The 14780-nt window shown below is 42.3% G+C and overlaps 1 protein-coding gene across 6 annotated transcripts in view; it reads left to right on the top strand.

The window, feature by feature from the left end:
* NCALD (neurocalcin delta) overlaps positions 1-14780 on the top strand; it is a 456646-nt gene that overhangs the window by 381516 nt on the left and 60350 nt on the right. The gene's annotated exons all lie outside the window — the stretch shown is intronic.

The raw sequence follows: 14780 nt of genomic DNA, 5'->3' as shown, positions 1-14780 counted from the left end.
ACCATATTATACAAAATATTTAAGAGAAAACCTGTTTCTCATGGCATAATGAAATCAGAAACTTTAAAATATATATTTAGTGAGCAGAAGTGATGGAATTAAGTTTTATATTTACAGTAGCCAAAACATGCCATTGTTTGGGTGAAATAATCTTTTTCTGGAAATGTCTGATAAATTTATACTTCTAACTTGGAAATAAATAATATTCATGGTCATAAACCATGTGCTGAAGAATACAGCAGGATTATGTGGTTATCATCTGGTCAAAGGGCCTGACAGCCTTTGAAAGCTGAGTCGTGTCTGACCCCCACCTTTGGGGCGGGCTGTCTCCACGAATGAGCACAAATCATTGTGGAGTCCATTATTTTTCAGTGGGACTACTTAATAAGTGCTTTTTGCCAGGTTTTGTGAAGATGATTGCTTCCTTTGTCTTTGATCTTTTCTCAGTCACTGAGGAAAGTTCTGCCCCAGTGACATGTGGCTGCCAGGAAGCCGGGGTAGAATTCTGGGTCTTCCCCTTTCATGGAGATGTTATCCCTGGACAGCTGGGCGATTCATTTCCCTCCCTCCCTCCTTCTCTCCCTCCCTCCCTCCCTCCTGTCCTTCTTTCCTTCCTTCCTTCCTTCCTTCCTTCCTACCTTCCTTCCTTCCATGGCGAAATAAACATAACAAAAAATTTACCGTTTTAACTAATTTGGGGCATAAAATTCAATGGCATTAAGTATATTCACAATGTTGTATAACTGTCACCATTACCCATTTCCAGAACTTTTTTATTCCGTAGAGAAACTATGTACCTATGAAACACTAACTCTCCAGTCATCTCCTTCCCCATACCCCGACACCCCAGTCCCTGGTAATCTCTGTTCTACTTTCCGTTTCTAAGAATTTGCCCATTCTAGGTACCTCATATAAGTGGAAACATGCAGTATTTGTCCTGCCATGTCTCGCTTCTTTCATGTAGTGTAGTATCTTCAAGGTTCACCCATGTTGTAGCATGTGTCAGAGCTTCATTTTTTAAGGCCGAATAATATTCCATTGTATGTATATGCCGCATTTGTTTATCCATTCATCTGTTGATAAACTTTTGGGTTGTTTCTACCTTTGAGCTATGTGTGGTTTATAATAGTGATATAAAAGGTGATGGCACTGGTCATTTCTGCACTTGGGTGTATTTCCAATGGAAAGGAGAAATCCAGCTGTTATTGTACCTAAAACCTTTTAAGTGATGTACCCTAAAAACGAGTGTGATTTCCTTGCTGAAAAAGAGAGCCACTCTGCAGAAGGCGTGTCATCAGAGGTGGGGACCTCTTTACAGTTCAAATTTCCCAGGGCCAAGTGCAAACATCTCCCAGAGAAGGCAGTCCTGCTCATCACCTGGCAGAAGATGAGGGTAGGGGCTCCTCACTTCCCCCGGACATTCCTAGGCAGGAAGGACTTCAGAGGGTCTAACAGAAAGCTCCAGGCCAAGTGTTGTCTGTTTGCTTTAAAGGGAGAAAAGGGAATTTTTAAAAGGAGCATGAAAGTGTCCTTGTCTCTAGAATTGAAGCAACTTGGAGGAATGAGTGGAGTCTTTGTTGAAGTGAGTGACACTTCTTTTTGGCGTGCCTGCTGCCATTTTATTCCATGTGGTGGTTGAGTATGTTGTAGCCAGAGACCTGGAAATATCCAAATCCTGCTCTGCCAATCGCCCTTCTCTCCTGGGGGTTTCCCTAGGGGCTACAGATATATAGACCTTGGGAAATCAAAGTACTTGTTATCACCAGTTGGACAACCAGGCTGGGCCTTTACAGTTATCAGTTCAAGAGAATGGTTTGGACTCAAGGCCCAGATGCAGCCTCTTCTACTCTTTTGGTTAAATTCCAGTGTTACTACCTGATATGGTTTGGCTGTGTCCCCACCCAAATCTCATCTTGGATTGTGGTTCCCATAATCCCTATGTGTCATGGGAGGGACCCGGTGGGAGGTGATTTAATCATGAGGGTGGTTACCCTTCATTCTGTTCTCGTGATAGTGAGTGAGTTCTCATGAGATGTGATGGTTTTATAAGGGGCTTTTACCCCTTTTGCTCAGCACTTCTCCTTCCTGCCATCGTGTGAGGAAGGGCATGTTTGCTTCCCCTTCTGCCATGATTGTAAGTTTCCTGAGGCCTCCCCAGCCATGCTGAACTGTGAGTCAATTAAACCTCTTTCCTTTGTAGACAACCCAGTCTCAAGTATGTCTTTATTAGCAGCACGAGAACAGATAAGTACACCACCATCCATCTGCTATGCCAGAAGAGGCAGCAGCCCTGTACTACGTGGAAGTAAAAGGGATGAGGAAGAGGGTACTGGGTTTCTGCATATCTCGAGAGCCAGGTGAAAGAGAGAGATAGAGGGAATATATTTGACTTTAACAATCTGTAGTCCTCACCTCTGGCAAATAGTGGACTGGAGGGCTCGCCCAGTGATATCAGTGCCTCTTGAAAAGTGACCTGAACAGATGTAGGGGGAAGGGCAGTAGTTTCCTCCTTCCTCTGTAGATGCATGGACACCAAGCTAAGGGTTTTATGAATGTTTCTCTATACAACCTTATATACCATGTACTCATTATCATCCCTACTTTGCAGGTGAGATCACTAAGGCTCCAGGAGTATAAATAGCTAGCCTGTCATACACTTAGTGGAAAAGCAGGGCTCACACCCAGATCTACTGGACATAGTGGTCTGTGGTTAATTACTCTGTAATAGTGTTCTTGTCAGACTGGGTTCCAGAGGCCCCCAGAACTCTAGCCTCAGTCAGCTGTTATTTTAATCTTATTCAAAAAGCAGAATGGGAATTCTGTGACAGGTCAGTTCCAGGATTAGTTTTTGCTTCTTTGGAGAAGCACTTCTGATCATGGAGACTACCCATTCTGCAGAGCCATTTATGAGGCTTAATTTAGAAACAATTGAAGTGATTATAGCAAAATTGTTTTAAAAGAAAAAGACAAATGGTCTTATTTCAGGATAATGTAATTATGTTAAGGATTTATTTCTAATCCACTGTGGAACCTGGGTTAGAAATAAGTGTTAGAAAGCAAAGCATTGGCTTTAGGAAGTTTTGTTGAAGGAATTTTTCCACAAAATGAAATTCATGAAACTGACAAGATGCTGTTGTGCAATTACATATGGAAAACACACACACACACACACACACACCACGCATACACACACGCTCCAGGGTAAGAAGAGCAAAAGAGACCACACTCATATTGCACAGTGATTATCCTGTGGCACCGGCAAACCTCACACACTCCCTGGCCTTGAGAGAGCCTACCCTGGTTCTGTTCTCCAGATCTGCTTCTCTTCATCCCCATAGTTTTATGATTGTATCAGCACAGAGACTGCATAACATACTGGTTAAGAACAAGAGTTCTGTGGTTATGGCCCTGCATTTTAGTGCTGACTCTACTATTGTTTGCTGTGTGATCTTGGATAACTTACTTAACCTCTCTGTGCTTCATCCTTCATCTGTAAGTAAGACCATCTTCAGAGTGTTGTTATGAGGATTAAATGAGTTAGTGTGTGTAAAGCACTGGTTCATGGGGAGTGCTTTATAGGAATATGCTCAATCACAAAAAACCACAGAGGCCAGCCGAGCCTACCATGGGCAGAGTAGGCGGCAGATGGAGAAAGGCCTCATATTCACGAAGGACCACACTTTTGTCACTCTGTCCACTAAGTTTATATGTCAACTCAGAGTTACACTAGTGAGATTGATGAACGAGCTGACAATCAAGTCACTTAAACTTGGGTCCCTAGACCACAGCACCTAGGGTGCACCGTGAATTAATATTCTTTACGATGCTACAATTTGCTTGTGAGTATTATAATTGTAGTGCATTGAATTTTTACTTGTGTCATAAATCGGCTAAACGTAAATACTTAGAGTAAATCACCATATTTATGAATCTGTTTTTCCTTCCTTTTTAGTAAGCCACGGGGACACAAAAAAAGGCAGGTGGCCAGGCCTCCCTTGAACTCTGGGATCAAATCCAAGCCTTTGGGATATTTTCTGAAAGGAAAATGTCTCATTTCATTACAGGAGGAAGGTCTGAGTCGATGGTGGCAATTCACTCAAATCAGAGCTTTCCTCATTCTGTTATTAGTGTACAATAATCACTTTTCCCGCTGGGTGTGGTGGCTCATGCCTGTAATCCCAGCACTTTGGGAGGCTGAGGCGGGCGGATCACCTGAGGTCAGGAATTCGAGACCAGCCTGGCCAATATGGTGAAAACCCATCTGTACTAAAAATGCAAAAATTAGCCAGGTGTTGTGTTGTGGTGGGTGTTTGTAATCCCAGCTACTTGGGGGCTGAGGCAGGAGAATCACTTGAACCCAGGAGGGAGAGATTGCAGTGAGCTGAGATTGCACCATTGCACTCCAGCCTGGGCAACAAGAGTGAAACTCCGTCTCAAAAAAAAAAGATCACTTTTCCTCAAGCTCAGCGTAAAAAAGGGACCCTGGAAAGTAGGCTTACAGAGGAGATAATCTGTAGGGAAGGGCAGCTGTGGTTGTTTCCATGGTGTCCCAGTTGGGATGCTTCCAGGTACAAGTCTGAAAAACTCCAACCTTGGCTTGCCACAGAGAAAATTTATTCTCTATCTCACACTACTGAAAGTTATGGGAGAAAGCCCAACTGGTGACTCAATGATATCATCATGACTTTTTCTATCTGTCTTTCTCACAGCCTCAGGGGCACTTCATCCTAAGGCTTTGCAGTCACAAGATGACCATAACAGTTTTAGTCATATCATCAGACTGCAGGAAAAGGCTGTTTCGCTTCCTTGTGTTCCATCTTATTAGCAAGGAGACTCTTTCCCCAAAGGCTTCTAGCAGCTGTCCTTTCCTGATTCATTAGCCTTCCCCTAACCAATTCTTGGCAAAAAGATGCAACCACTATCATTGGCTTAGACCGATCAGATTTTGCCTGCGTCACAGTGGGAAGGAGGAGAAGATGCCAGAAGGACATCAGGACTCTGTGGGTATGGGGCAGGAAAAGAGCTGCTGGGTGTGGGTCCAACAGACTGTGTACAATGGGAACTTTCCAAAGCAGAGGTGTCTAAGCTGGGTTTCGTGTTGGAACCACTTATACTGGATATCGTAGAGTTGGCTGCTTTGAGGGCAGTGTTGGTGATGGCATAATTGAGATTGGGCCATATCTCTTACTCAGCACATATTTGATTGGAACATCTTTGCCCTAACACCACAAGAATGAGAGGAACAAGTCCAGGTTGTAATTCCATCGGGGTAGCATGGCATCCCAGATATGACATCTTTTTGATAGAATTTAGTGAAAGATCCAAGTGAGAAATGAACCTTAGCTAACGATAAGGTCATCATTATTACTATTCAAAGATTTATCTATGTAAAATTTATATTTGTCCAGTTAAGGACATAAATATAATATATTATTATGTAATAAATAATAAACACAACCATTACATTTCAGAGGTGCATGGTGATGATCATTTGGGGTACTGGTTTTGGTTGATGAAAAAACAAGGAAGCTCATTTTGCAAACATTGAAGGAAAATATTTTGCTTCACATTTGAAGACCTGAATTTCAAATCTCATCACAGCAATCTGAATCAACGTGAGCGGTTATGAAGCTCTGCCTTGTGTGTGTTCCTGTGTTTCCATCCTGAAGAGGCTGAAGCGAACATGAAATTATGGCACTAACATATATGTATCATAACCTTTGTTGTTGCTATTGCTATTATTAATATTCGCATTACACTAGATAATTTCTGCAACACTTATACATACAGTGCCTCATTTGGTCCATACCTTATAAGGTATTATTGTGCCCATTTTACAGCAGATTAAATGACTTGCCCAAGGTCACCTAACTAGTAAGTGACAGAACAGGAACTCAAATCCAGATCTTGGACCTTGATGTCCGTGTTCATTCCTTACCATTATGAAACTTTATTGCATGTTTTAGCATTTCTGAATTTCATCTTTTCACTGGAGGCCTGAATTCTGGCTCAATGACTTTCTCTCTCCAAGCCTATATTTTAAAATCTGTAACATGGGGTACAATGATAACTAGTGCACAGAATTATTGTGGACGATTCAGTAAGACAGTGGGTCTGAAAGTACTTTGTAAAACTGTACACTATTATACAAATGTAGGTTCATTTCTAGCTGTCTTTCTTTAAATGAGATATGGTGGTACATAATGATCGAAGCAGGGACTTGGAGTCTGGTGTGCCTGGATTCAAATCTGACTGTACCACTTACTGTCTGCCAGATCTTGGATAAATTATTTAATCTCCCTAAATCTTAGTGCCCTCATCTGTGAAGTGAGGTGAGTGATACTCTCTCTTAAACAGTTATTACAGAGATTAAATGAGATAATGTGCTAAAAATATTTAGCATATTGCCGGGCAGGTGACCAGTAATGAAATGAGGGTGAACATTAGGACTGAGTACACTAGGAGGCCCTTGGATGAGTTAGAGACATATCACATTGCAGGTGATTGTGGTGATGCCAAATAGCAGGACAGAACAGACTTAGGGAAGCAGGGCTCACTCACTGCATTGTGACATCACTTTGTAATTAAGTCTTTTCCTGGAAAAGAATTGTCTTAACCAAGTCCTATCTACAGAAGTTTCTAATTAACTCAAGCCACTCCACAATGCTTGGAAAGACCACCGTGCAGTGTTCTTTGGCTCTAGTACATCTAATTTTGTCTTCAAAGAAAACCTGGCACAGTATGAGGGAAGCTGAGAAATGTAAAGAAAATCTTCTTTGGACAGATTTTCTCCACCTACATCTCAGTCATTGCATTTCAAAGCTCGTTTCCACGTAATCGAAACTGCTGCTCACCAGGGCGCGATGGCTGGGCACTGAACATCACCCGTCTGGGTTTATGTGTATTTTAAACAATGAGAGATGACAGGCTAAAATGGTAAAGTGGATCTATTATCTAAGAAAAAGCAATTGAGTTATTCTGAATCAATGGTGGAGCATGCATACTAGATTTGTTGGCTTTTCTCTTTTCTGCAATTACTACATTTTTTGAGAGTTCATAAAATTTTAATTTTTACTGTTTCATCAAGGACGTTCTCACTGAAATGAATAGTCCCCCCCACCCTACCCCCCACAAATGCTTAATGATGACATGAAGATCCAAAGACTAATGCTTCAAAGCCACTGCTTTGATTCCTACGAAGGCACCAGCAGTCTTTCCTCACCATACAATTACTAAATTTTATTTTGGTTATTTAAGTCAGGATTTCTCATCCCAGGTGAGCTGTGAGTGAGGTGTTATCGATCCCTTGGCTTTCCAGGCAGCAGGAGTACCTGGCTTCCTGGAGTCTTCAGCATTCTCATCCACTTACCAGAGTACTGCATAAATAGTGTCATTTCCTCTGTGTGCCTAGAAGTATAAAGGGCCAAGCAGCACTGTTGTAACAGCCTGCCGACTGTAATAGCTTCCTGCTCCCATGGTGGGGACATGTGGGTAGTAGAAATTCCCACAGGTAGTTTGCCTGACTAAGCTTGGTCTTGACAATGAAGATATATGGTAGATAAACTAGCAGTGAAACTGGATCTCTGCACAGCTTGAAAATCAGACCCTAAGATTTTAAAAACTTGATAGAAAGAAGCTTTAAACAAAAAAATGAAAACTCATTTTAAGATCTGCCAGCACTATGTGTCTTGCTAGAGACGGAGACTTCTCAGTTACTTTGGAACTGTTTCTTTGACTGTGATAACCACCCAAGTGAACTTTGAATTACACACACGTAAGGATTTGGTTCTGTTTGGAACTGGAGATGTTTAAAATGCTCTAGTTTTAAGAAGCTAAAAGTGTATTTGCTTTGGGAAGAGGTGGAGGTCAGGGATAGTCTGCCGGGAAGGCAGAGCTGGGATTCCCATCTAGATTGATACAGGTAGACGGTGCTTCCCTGCCTTCAGTAGATGAGCACCAGGGGACTGAGGGGGCTGGACTGGAGTCTTTGGGGAGGATCATGAGGACCCCAAATGCCAAAGATGGTGGGAGCTGAGGAAGGGAGAAAGGGGCGATTAGAGTAGCATGATGGTGGCCCAGGGCCTGAGCCTTGATCTGTCGATCTGTCTTTGGTTCGTTCCACCAACAAATTGTATTCTCCTTGGAAGTCACGTGGACACTTCTCCAAGTCAAGGCTCTGTGCTGTTTACATCTCAGTGCCTTCTTAACTTCTCTCAGGCTTAAAGGAGTTCACACACTCTCCAAGCCACCTCTGTGATTTCCTAGCCGACACCTTGGCCCGAAGGGATCCTTTCCCACTTACTTGGGTTACTCAAATGTTGGGGGTTACTCAGTCCTTTGCTCCATTTGCAATTGGGAGCAGATTTCAGACAAAATTTGGTCACAAGATGCTGTATGCAGAGCTTTGCTGTGTGCTTCATCCTCAGGACACTTTTATAATTCGATTCTGATTATCTGTCCTCATAAATTCATGAAGAGATTGGTTTATTGTCATCCTGTTTCTTCCGGCATCTGTGAATAATGAAAACAGCCTCAGAATTGATAGTGTCACTCACAGTTCAGTGTTGTTTGAGGGAGTCCAGGGAATGAAAGACAGGGAAAGTTCAAGAGGAAAGTATCATTTTCCCTTTGTACTCACCTGTCAACATCCCCCTGTGCCCATAAAACCACCTTTACCTTTCTTAATAGGTTGGGTTAAAGGCAAAACCCAACAATTCTAATTGCTGCTTAACCCAATCTCATAGTGAAAAGAAATTCTACCTTTGTTGTAGCCTCAAATGTTTCTTGTGTAATGTGTTATTGCCTTAACTAGATTATGCTATTTGAATGTAGATATCACAACTTTTCTATGAAGCAATCACCTCTCTGCTCTACAAGCTGACCAGTCTACCCTGCCATTCCATCCCATATCATGCTTTGGACCTACTGTAATATCCAGGAACACACTGAGTTTTCAGGAAATTCTTGTGAAATAACTCAAAGCGAGATGGAATCTTCCTGAGTAAAGACATTATTCCAAGCCTCTCCCACGTGCTAAAGTGCATAGCTCATGGCTTTTATTCTAAGAATGATATTCATTCTAATTTTTCAATCCTGCTATTTGATCGACTGGGAATAAATTTAAATATTTTAAAATACACTCTTTGATACATATTTAAATATATATTTAAAATCTTGTAAGCCCTGAAAAGGAATGAGATCATGTCTTTGCAGGGACATGGATGGAGCTGGAAGCCATCATCCTCAGCAAACTAACATAGGAATAGAAAACCAAACACCACATGTTCTAACTAATAGGTGGGAGCTGAACAATGAGAACACAGGGACACAGGGGAGGGGAAACAACACACACTGGGGCCTGTCGGGGGGTGGATGGAGGGAGAGCATCAGGACAAATAGCTAATGCATGCAGGGCTTAATACCGAGGCGATAGGTTGATAGGTGCAGCAAACCACCATGGCACACAATTACCTGCGTAACAAACCTACCTGCACATTCTGTACTGTATCCTGGAACCTAAACTTAAAAAACAAAAAATCCTTGTGATCTAATGAGGATCAGTTTATCAAACTATATATATACTACTGTTAAAATATAGGTTTTTAAATTTTTATTTTTTGCTACAAAACAAAAATGGATTCAACTCAGATTTGATCACTGGTGTGTTAATTCTAGTATTTTACTGTGCTTCTATGTTCTTTTATTATCACTTCTCTATGAATACAATCAAATTCTGTTTTTGCATGCTTTTCTTATGGAAAATGCTACTCTTAAATAAGCAATTGACTCAGGATTAGCATGGTGCTCTGTATCATTTTATACATTGTTGGACATCATAATTCATGATGAAGGGAAAGAGAAATACTAGCAAATTTGTGTTCACAGTTATTCAAATGGAATACTTACATATAGCGTCCTTCTTTTATTGCTTTCTTCTTCAATAAAATTATGTGGATGAATTTCCTTTTTCTTTCTTTTTTGTTTTGAGACAGAGTCTCACTCTGTTGCCCAGGCTGGAGTGCAGTGGTGCACCACTTCATGGGTTCAAGCAATTTTCCTGCCTCAGCCTCCCAAATAGCTGGGATTACAGGTGCCCCACCACGCCCAGCTAATGTTTTTTTCTTTTGTTTTGTTGTTGTTTTAGTAGAGACAGGGTTTCACTATGTTGGCCAGGCTGGCCTCAAACTCCTGACCTCATGATCCTCCTGCCTTGGCCTCCCAAAGTGCTGGGATTACAGGTGTGAGCCACCACACCCGGCCTTTTTCATTTTTTTTTTTTTTTTCTTGTTTTGAGACAGGCTCTCACTCTGTTGCCCAGGCTGGAGTGCAGTGGCGCCATCGTGACTCACTGCAGCCTTGACCTCCTGGACTAAAGCAATTTTCCCACCTCAGCTTCCTGAGTAACTGGGACCACAGATGCATGCCACCATGCTTGGTTAATTTTTTGTTGTTGTTGTAGAGATGGGGTCTCCCTATGCTTCTTAGGCTGGTCTTGAACTTCTGGGCTCAAGCGATCTTCCTGCCTCAGCCTCCCGAAATGCTGGGATTATAGGAGTGAGTCACCATACCTAGCCCCTCCTTTTTTTTTTTTTCCCTTCACTATAATAATCATTTTTGTTTCAATACCATCCATAAAGCTGAATTTGACTATAGGAGTAAGTGTATTTGAACCTTTAGCTCTATCTTCAATGAGGAAGGTTTAGGTTGTCAGTCCCGGCCATTTATTACATGACTATATTTGGGCTTCTGATTATACACTGTGTGTCAGCTGCATAGATTTAAGGTGTTTGCTAGCTATACATGATAAATGCATAGCTGTAAAGTCTCCTCTTCTTAGATCACCTCTATGGAGCTGTGTTTTCTGACATCATAACTACTAAGCTGTGTGTACTAATAAGCTTGTCTGTGCTGCAAGATAAGGCCAGAAGTCACATTATTTGGGAAAAAGCTGAATGTAATTTTCTTTACAATTTCTTTTAATGGAGTTAGCACATCTTGTAATTCAGCAGCATGTGTATTTTTAAGTGATTTACTATGTGTGTACACAGGGATGCAGGATGCAGAATTCCGGGTGCCTCCTCTCCTTGGCCTGGCCTGGCTAGCAGGGAGTAGGATCTTACCTGACCTTGCTTCAGCTGTCCCTAGCCTGAGTAGTGACAGTTCAGGAAAATACTATAAGCTATAAGCCACTTTAGAATATTTGGGGAATACATTTTTTTACACTGATTCTACCGAGTTGTTTGTTTGCCTTTACAGTATTTGCTGTAATGTAGACTAGAAAAAATAAAGATAGTTCAATAGAAGTGAAATTATCTTATTAGCATTTAGAATGAGCAGGAAAAATCTTAGGTGGTTCCTGCTGGGAAGGGGGATGGATGGGAATGTGTAGTGTGGTATGTGAGTAAACCCAACCAGGCACACACAGACAGCTTTAGGTAGAAGGTGGTTTGCCTACTGGCACACAGAACCTGTCTCATAGAGATGTGGGGAGACTTTGTTGGTTTTTTTGTCTGTCCATTTGGGTTTTTTAAAATCACTTTGTGGATATATGTTCATCTTTCCTCTCTTTAGATTAAGCTTCCATTTTCATTTTCTCTTAACAAGACATGGAAATGGTAACCAGAGAGTAAATAGCTAAACAGGAAAGCTTTTTCTTAAGCACACAAATATACACACATCGTCTCTGAGTCTCTGCTCTGTTTCATGAGATACCCTGTGGAGTGGAAGGAATACAAAGATCTGTGTTCTCCTCCACTTTCGGTACTTATGGGCTATACCTATAAAACCTTGGGCAAACCCTTAATTCTTCACCCTCCACTTTGTTAATGTTGGGATAATTAATCTTCCCTCTTCCTTTCTCATGATATTTCAAGGATCTACTGAAATGGTGTATGTGAAAGTCCTGTGGATTCATGCAAGAAGGGACTGGCCTTTATTTCAGTCTGTAGCACTGGGCAGCTGGTCTAGTGCCTGCACATACTTTCAGTTCAGCAGATATTAGTGGTAAGGATGAGTGTTTAAAAGAGACCCTGTACATGATTCTAAAAGCAGTATCCTCTGCTAATTTAAATCTTTTATAATCTGTATGGTGAGATTAGGAGTAGAGGGAACAGGGGTCAAATTACAATTGAGACAAAATTGGGTTTTAATAATTTCTTAATTCAGGCAATAGATTTTTGTTAAGCAACTGTTACTTGCTAGGCCTTGTTCTAGGCACTGGGGTTAGAGCAGTGAACAAAACAGGCCCAAATCAGTGGCCTCATGAAGCCTGCATTTTAGCAGGGTGTATTAGTCAGGGTTCTCTAGAGGGACAGAACTAATAGGATAGATGTATATATGATGGGGAGTTTATTAGGAGAATTGACTCACACAATCACAAGGTGAAGTCCCACAGTAGGCTGTCTGCAAGCTGAGGAACAAAGAAGCCAATCAAAGGCCTAAAACCTCAGAAGTAGGGAAGCTGATAGTGCACCCTTCAGTCTGTGGCTGAAGGCCCGAGAGCCCCTGGCAAGTCACTAGTGTAAGTCCAAGAGTCCAAAAGCTGAAGACCTTGGAGTCTGATGTTCCAGGGCAGTAAGCATCCAGCAGGGGAGAAAGATGGAGGCCAGAAGACTCGGCAAGCCTAGTCCTTCCAACTTCTGCCTGCTTTATTCTAACCAGGCTGGAGGCTGATTAGATGGTGCCCACCTAGATTGTGGGTGGGTCTGCCTCTCCCAGTCCACTGACTCAAATGTTAATCTTTGGTAACACCGTTACAGGCACACCCAGAAATGATACTTTGCATCCTTCAATCCAATCAAATTGACACTCAATATTAGCCATCACACAAGGGAAGATAGACACTAAACTAAATAAAACTGACAGTATATTAGAATTACAAGTGTTAAGGCAACCCAAAATGCAGAAAAGGAGGATCATGTATTATTTTTTAAACTAGGGGGTAAGAGAGGGCACTGCTGAGAAGGGGAGATTGGGGTAGACCTGAAGGAGGTCGTGAGTAGGTAAAGAGCTATAAGGACATGGTGGGGAGAATTGGAGCCACAGGCATGTGAGGGGAGGCATCCAAACTATGAGGATATAGGGGGTGATATCCAAGCCATGAAGATATGAGAGGATCCTGGAGCCATGAGAATATGGGGGATGGAGACACTGAAGCCATGAAGATATGGGAGTAGGAGGGCATTTGAGGCAGAGAGAACGGCATGTGTACCCTAAGTGGGGAGATAATGCCAGGCATGTTTGAAGAAAGAGACCAGTGAAACTAAAGTGGAGGGAGGTAACTTGAAATAGAAGGACATAGAGTCAGAGACAAGAATGGTGATGATGATGAAGATGATGGTGATGGAGACACTGTTGAGTGCTTACTTTGCCAGGTTCTGTTGTGTTATCTCACATGAGCCACACTAAAACATCAGTTGAGGAAACTGATGCACAGAGAAGTATGAGTTCCTCAGGGTCACACAACCACGAAGTCTTGAAGCCAGGACTGGCACTCAGGGTCCTCTGATGCCAACAGCCCTGTCCTTAACCATCATGCCTTATCATGTCTCCTGTATAAGCAAGCCAACCCCAGACAGATAGCGTTTTTTGGTGTTCCGTGTTCTGGGTGACTTTTTCTTTTTTTTCTTTTTTTTTCTTTTTTTTCTTTTTTTTTTTGAGATGGAGTTTCCCTCTTGTCACCCAGGCTAGAGTGCAGTGGCGCAATCTCAGCTCACTGCAACTTCCGCCTCCCAGGTTCAAGCAATTCTCCTGCCTCAGCCTCCCGAGTAACTGGGATTACAGGCACCTGCCACCACGCCCAGCTACTTTTTGTATTTTTAGTAGAGACAGGTTTTTGCCATGTTGGGCAGGCTAGTCTTGAACTCTTGACCTCAGGTGATCCACCTGCCTTGGCCTCCCAAAGTGCTGGGATTGCAGGCATGAGCCACTGTGCCCAGCTGGGTGACTTTATCTTATTTTTAGTCAGCTTTGTAGTGAGCATACTATCACCAAAAAAGTCCCCTAAGACTACTCTCAGTTTCCTAGGAAAAACAAAACATAAGGAGAAAACCTATACCAGTACCTTTGGTGATAAACTTTGGACCTAGATAAAGAAAGTCTCAGTTTCTCAGATACAGAAAGAAGACTCACTGAAAAGATGACCGCAGACAGTAGCTTTGGAAAGGTACGATCTTTCATTATTACCAACTGAATGATTGCCAGGAATACTTGCCAGCTACCTTGCTATTCACCTAACACCAATATTTATGAATAGTTCAGCTGCCCTCTGCTTCATGGAATTCTTAAAAATGACAAAAGCAATGCAACACCATCTACAGTCAATATGAAATAGGGGCAACAGAATGGAGCCATCATTTCTTGAGCATCTACCACATGCCAGCGCCTTTCTCAGTGCTCCAGAGGGAAGCACAACAAAACTCCATTGGTGCACTCAGGGCTCCCTGGGGAGAGGGAGGACACCGAATGGAAGTGACCATCTCCACCCGAACACCAAGGAAGACTCCAAGCAGAAGGAGGGAGTCAGAATTGTAATGTTAACTACTGGGAAACACATCCATGTTTACAAAAAGTTTTGTATTTATTCTCCCACGAGCTTCCTTCATAGGGCTGGAGAGGCAGTAAAAACACTTGTCAAGGTCAAGGTAGGGTGAAGAGTTTGGTGATTCCAATCAGGTTGGGGTGCGGCCTTGAGAGGCCCTGAGGACGAGGCTACGGGGTTTGGCATTTAATCTGTCATCAGTAGGGAACCGTGGAAGATTTTTGAGAAAGGACGTGACTTG

The sequence above is a fragment of the Trachypithecus francoisi genome, unplaced genomic scaffold (genome assembly GCF_009764315.1).
Source record: "Trachypithecus francoisi isolate TF-2019V2 unplaced genomic scaffold, Tfra_2.0 Lachesis_group7, whole genome shotgun sequence".
In the NCBI taxonomy this organism is placed as follows: Eukaryota; Metazoa; Chordata; class Mammalia; order Primates; family Cercopithecidae; genus Trachypithecus; species Trachypithecus francoisi.
The sequence above is the reverse complement of the archived record's forward strand: the minus strand, read 5'-3'. Positions and strand labels throughout refer to the sequence as shown.